Genomic DNA, 6,468 nt, shown 5'->3' with positions numbered 1-6,468 from the left:
CCTGCCTTCAGCACCTCCCTCTGTGGACAGCTCCGGCTCCGCGAGCCGCGCCGGCAGGCGGTGACAGGGGCGGGCGGGGGGGGCGCCAGGCGGGCCCGCCCCGCCCAACGTCCCGCGGCGAGGCCGGGCGCGAAGCCCCCCTCCCGCAGCCCCACCACCTCGCCCGGCCTTGGACGGGCAAGCTGGGGGACCCGACTGCAGCTGGAAATGCCCAAGGCAGCCGCTCGGGTCAGCAGAGCGTCTCTCGTGCTTCCTCCTGCCCCGACGGAACGAGGGCTTGGCGCTGCTGTGCTCCTGCGTCGCTGAAGGCCAAGCTGTCCTCCGTCTACCCAGGCAGGAGACCCCCAAGCACATAAGGAGGCTGTTGCAAGGGCAAGTATCTGTGCATCTCCAAAACGGGAAGAGCAGTAAGGGTGCTCGGAAATAAACGAATAACATGAAATGTATTGCTCGTGTAAGAAAGCACAACGATGGCAATTTTAAGGAGAGGTGTTCCAACAACCCAAAGCTGTATATCTGATGGTCTGTCAATTCTCCTATTCAATACAAGGCACTTAAAGACTCACTGAGGCCATTCCTTCCTTGAACAGGAACTGAGCTGATCAGCCCCAGCTATTCTGCTCCTTACGGGTGCTCGGAGGAGCAATCACTGAAAACCCAGAGCCACTCCTATTGGAGATGAAGGTTTTTCCTAGTGCTCAAGCCAGTGCTCCCCTGCAGTGACTTCAGCTGCTTCTGCTCTCTGCTCATGTAGAACATAACCACACATGCTCCACACTAGGCTAAAACCCTCCTCTTGCACAAAAGGGTATTCAGACAGTCGTTTGAAAGGTAATCTGTTGAATAAAGTGTAAACACATTTACAGCAAAAAGGTTTTACAGAAGGGGGTTTTATTTTTCTTCTTCTTCTTTTTTTTTTTTTTTTTAAAGCACTAACTTTCCAGTGATGCACAGGAATAAGGTCTCTCTTGCTCAGATAGTACGGTTTTAATTTCTAATTTTCTGTCCCTCAAGTTATATCAGAAATAAGACAGATGTGATGTCTAAAATAGGCCAAGAGCTATCTACTGAGAAAAGCTGGCTAAAAGAAATCACTTCCAAAGAAATAGTAAAGAAGTTCCCCATTCTCAATATACCCAGGACTTTTTTGATACAAAAACTGATTATAAAAAGTTAATTTGAGCTTTTAATTACGAACAGAATGCCTCTTGACAGCCAAAAGTGAAACAACAACGCAGTAACAATAATAAATGTGTTTTTAAAAATTAGCTTTTTCCAATCCTGTAACATATTATGAAATTAATGACTAGAGCATAAGGAATGAGAATCACTCTTTCAAAGAACAGTATGACAACAAGGGAAGTTTTAATGATATTTGCAATTATGTAGGTATGGTATTACCTTATTTACGCCTTTTCTGCACACTCAGAAGCTCGTGCTGTCATACCAGCATAAGCAAGCTCAGCTCAGGTAGTCCTGCAGACACAGCTGGGAAGGGACAGCAGAGCCATAGCCAGGCACAGCTCAGCTCTGCACTGAGAACAGCCCAGCTTACCTTTGGCCATTGCTCGGGCAGCAAGAAGGGCCAAACTTGGGCAGGATGGGCAGATGCAGATCTGTGTTAATTTGCATCTGTAGCTAAGACAAATGTATAAGGTATCAGTTACTTCAACTTAAGCAAGAACCAAAAAAGGTGTTCTCCAAGTATGCCGTTTGCAGCACAATAATCTTTAATGGCTTCCTACTACAAGGGATATATCAGAGAGCCAAGTGTCTATCCTGGCGATAAAAACAAAAGGAATGTAAAAGGAAGGTTAATCCAATAGATATTTCCCAGATGTAAGCTGGTGCAGCTAACTGAAATATCCACTGTGCTCCAGCTCAATGGAAACAACCTACTGTTGTGCCACCTGCAGTGCTAGCCAAACCTGCATTCTGAGTGCAGACCACTGCTCTCCAACAACAGACTGCCACAAGACACCTCAACACCTCCACCTGTACTGAGATTTGCAGTGACAGGACTTTTTGCACACTGACAAAAAATAGAGAATGAAGAAGAAACCAACAGATATAAAAACATGCAGTTCACAAAAGTGCAGATTCTCCAGCTTCACCGAGCTATGACCAGCACTAAACCCAAGAGGTGGCAAATGTGATTATCATCTGTCAGCCTCACCTCTGCTTGGCAAGATCATGGAGCAGATCCTCCTGAAAGCTGTACTAGGGCAAATGGAAAATAAAGATGAGGCGATTGGTGGTAACCAACACGGCTTCACTAAGGGTAAGTCACGCCTGACAAACTTGGTGGCCTTTTATGATGGAGCTACAGCATCAGTGGATAAAGGAAGAGCAACTGACATCATCAACCTAGACTCGTGCAAAGTGCTTAACAACGTTCTGCATGACATCCTGGTTGCCAAGTTGGAGAAAAATGGATTTGATGGATGGACCACTCGCTGGATAAGGAACTGGCTGGATTTTACAGTCAGAGAGTTACAGTCAACAGCTCAATGTCCAAGTGGAGATCGGTGACGAGTGGCGTTCCTCAGGGATCAGAGTTGGAATCGGTGCTATTTAACTTCTTTGTAGGCGAAATGGGCAGCAAGACTGAGCGCACCCTCAGCATGTTTGCAGATGATATAAAGCTGTGTGGTGCAGCTGATGCGCTAGAGGGAAGGGATGCTATCCAGAGGGACCTGGACAGGCTTGAGAGGTGGGCCCTTGCCAAACTCATGAAGTTCAACAAGGCCAAGTGCAAGGTCCTGCACCTGGGTCAGAGCAATCTCAAGCACAGATACAGGTTGGGTAGAGAACAGCTTGAGAGCAGCCCTAAGGAGAAGGATTTGGGAGTGTCAACTGATGAAGAGATTCAACATGAGCTGGCCATGTGCGTTTGCAGCCCAGGCCAACTGTATCCTGGGTCACATCAAGAGTACTGCGGCCAGCAGGACAAGGGAGGTAAATCTGTCCCTCTGCTCTGCTCTCGTGAGACCCCATCTGGAATACTGTGTCCAGTTCTGCAGCCGCCAAAACAAGAAGGATAGAGCTGTTAGAGCAGGTCCAGACGAAGGCCTCAAAGATGATCAGAGGGCTGGAGCACCCCTCGTATGAGGACAGGCTGAGGGAGCAGGAGCTCTTCAGCCTGGAGAAGAGAATGCTCCAAGGAGAGCTTATAGCGGCCCTCCAGTAACTGAAGGGGGCCTACAGGAAAGCTGGGGAGGAACTTTTTACAAGGCAGTTAGTGAAAGGTTGAGAGGAAATGGTTTTAAACTGGAAGAGGGGAGATTTAGACTAGATGTTAGGAAGAAATTCTTTACTGTGAGGGTGGTGAGGCACTGGAACAGGTTGCCCAGTGAGGTTGTGAATGCCTCCTACCCGAAAGCATTTAATGCCAGGCTGGATGGGGCTGTTAAAAACCTGGTTTAAAGGGAGGTGTCCCTGCCTACAGCAGGGGGTTGGAACTAGATGATCTTAAAGATCCCTTCCAACCCAAACCATTATATGAATCTATGCTTCTAAATAACTTTGAGAGCAGCTAGAAGCCAATTTTAACCAGACCTTGTTTTGAAGTCAACAATCCAACCCCACCGTGAATCACAGAATCTTAGAATGGCATAGGGACCTTAGAGATCATCAAGCTCCAATCCCCTGCCATGGGCTGGTTTGCTCCCAGCAGCTCAGGCTGCCCAGGGCCCCATCCAACCCGGCTTTGAACTCCTGCAGGAATGGGGCACCCACAGCTTCTCTGGGCAGCAGTGCCAGGGCCTCACTGCCCTGAGTAAATATTTCTTTCATACCATTTAGCCTAACTTTTCCCTCTTTTTAAAGTTTAAAGCCATTTGCCCTTGTCCTATCACTGTCAGACCATGTAAACAGTTACCCCTCCTGCTTGTAAGCTCTCTTCAAGTACTTGAAGGCCACAACAACCTCCCAGGAGCCTTCTATTTTCCAAGCTGAACAAACTCAATGTCCTCAACCTTTCTCCATAGGAGAGGAGCACCAGCCCTCTGGTAATCCTCATGGTTCTCCTCTGGACCCACTTCAACATCTCCACATCCCTCTTGTGCTGGGGGCCCTAAAACTGGACTCAGTACTTCACATGGGGGTTCACGAGGTCAGAGCAGAGGGGGACAATTCCCTCCCTCACCCTGCTGGCCCCCACTCTGTTGATGCAGCCCAGTATTCTGTTGGCTTTCCAGGCTGCAGGAGCACATTGCTGGCTCACATCCAGCTTTTTGCCCATCAGGACCTCCAAGTCATTATCTGCAGGGCTGCTCTCAAGTTCTTCTCCTAGTCTGTATGTATACCTGGGATTGCTTTGACCAAAGCACAACATCTTGCACTTGGCCTTGCTGAATCTCATCAGATTCTTATGGGCTCATTTTTCAAGCATGTCCAGGCCTCCCTGGATGGCATCCATTCCTTCTATGGTGTCAGCTGCACCACTCAGCTTATTGTCATCAGCAAACTTGCTAAGGGTACACTCAATCTCATCATTCACGTTATTGATAAAGATGTTAAAAACCATCAGTCCAAAGACCGATCCCCAGGGGAAACCAATCATCACAGGCCTCCACCTGGACACAGAGCCATTGCCAACAACCCTCTGGCTATGACCATCCAATCAATTATTTATCCATCTAATAGTCCAGCCTTCAAACCTGTATCTCTCCAACTTGGAGAGAGGGATGCGGTACAGGAGCATGTCAAATGCCCTGCACAAGTCCTTGGTAGGTAACATCAGTTGCCCTTCCTTTGTTCACCAAAGCTGTCACTACATCATAGAAGGCCACCAGATTGGTCGGGCACAATCTGCCCTTGGTGAAGCTGTGCTGACCTTCTCAGATCATCTCCTCATTTAGCATGTGCCTTAACATCTCTTCCAGGAGGATCTACTCCATGATCTTCCCAGGCACAAGTGTGAGACTCATCAGCCTGCAGTACCTTGGGTCTTCCTTTCTCCCTTTCTTAAAAATGGGAGTGATGTTTCCCTTTTTCCAGTCACCGGGGACTTCACCTGACAGCAACAAATTTTCAAACATGATGGAGAGCAGCTTGGCAACCACATCAGCCAGTTCCTTCAGTAGCCTGAGATGCATGTCATCCAGACTTATACATCTTGTACACATTTAGCCTCATGAGGTGGTCTCAGACTTGCTCTTATCTTAAAGTGGGATGGATTTTGGTCTCTCAACTCTCACCTAGATGTTCAGGGACGCAAGAGACACGGGAGGTCCAACTGGCAGGGCAGACCAAGACAAATAACTCATTAAGTACCTCAGCTTTCTCCATGCCTGAGGAAGCCAGGTCTTCGTTCTTGTTTATCAAAGGAGGTACATTCTCCTTTGTCTGTCTTTTCTGCCCAGTGTATCTAAAGAATCTCTTCTTGTTATTTTCCATAGCCCTGGGGACACACATCCCATGAGGGACACACGTCCCATGAGGGACACACGTCCCATGAGGGACACACGTCCCATGAGGGACACACAAACCCAAGGTGCTGTTATCTATGCAAGTGAACCAGCTTGCTGCTAGGGAATTATGCATATAAGAGCAGATGAAAAGTCACAGCCTAGAAGATTTTACTTATCTCTATACAGAACTTTAGTTTGCAGCAGAGGATCTGGGCTTCTCAGTCAGCATTTGACTGTACCCAAGTACTAGGACTGCAGTGGCGCCCTCCAAGCCAGTCCTCTGCTTTCCTTAGTTCCTATTTAATATTGCATAAGTGGCTTTTGTTGAAACAAACAAGATGCAGACAACAAAAACAATAAAAATCAAGAGAGAAGGTCAACATAGCATGCTACGTTTGATAAACTAAGTCCTCAGAAAGCCCTCTGTGTTAACTCATTACCAAACAGCACTTCTTGCTTGTGCTGCTCTGTGGAAGTCAGGTAAGTGAAAGGGAAGCTGCTAGGACACCTGCCTGCACTCCATGGCACAGCTACACCTGTCAGAATCAATTTGTCTAATTTCTTGAAGCATAAGAAATGCAGGTGATTGGTTTATGGATTGAGCAAAATAAGCAAACATTAGCTGCATCTCAGAGGTCATAACACACCGTACTGATGAGCACATCATCTTTACAGAATACAATTAATGCCTGCAGAAGTCTTTCCAACTCTGTCAATGCAGTACACTCTCCATCTTTACCACTTTCCTCTAGTTTCACAGTTAACCCAGCTTCAGGACATGCAGGTGTTCCTGCATCTGGGCATGCATTTTTCCAAAAGCCTATCAGATGCAGTCTGCAGAACCCTTAGTGAGGCAGACAGCTCTTTCCTGGAGTTCAGACTCATGATTTTTTTTGCTAGTCCAACCCACATCACTTAGTTCAACACTAAGCAATCAAATTGTTGTACCGCATCAGGCCCCCCAGAACAAGCAGCAGTCTCCTGGGCAGATAGGCTATAGCAACTGACCCTGCAGAGCTGCTTCCACTATCTCCCCACCCTTCCTGGGAAATAA

Source organism: Meleagris gallopavo, chromosome 7 (genome assembly GCF_905368555.1).
Source record: "Meleagris gallopavo chromosome 7, MGAL_WU_HG_1.1, whole genome shotgun sequence".
In the NCBI taxonomy this organism is placed as follows: Eukaryota; Metazoa; Chordata; class Aves; order Galliformes; family Phasianidae; genus Meleagris; species Meleagris gallopavo.
Note: the sequence above shows the minus strand (reverse complement) of the source record.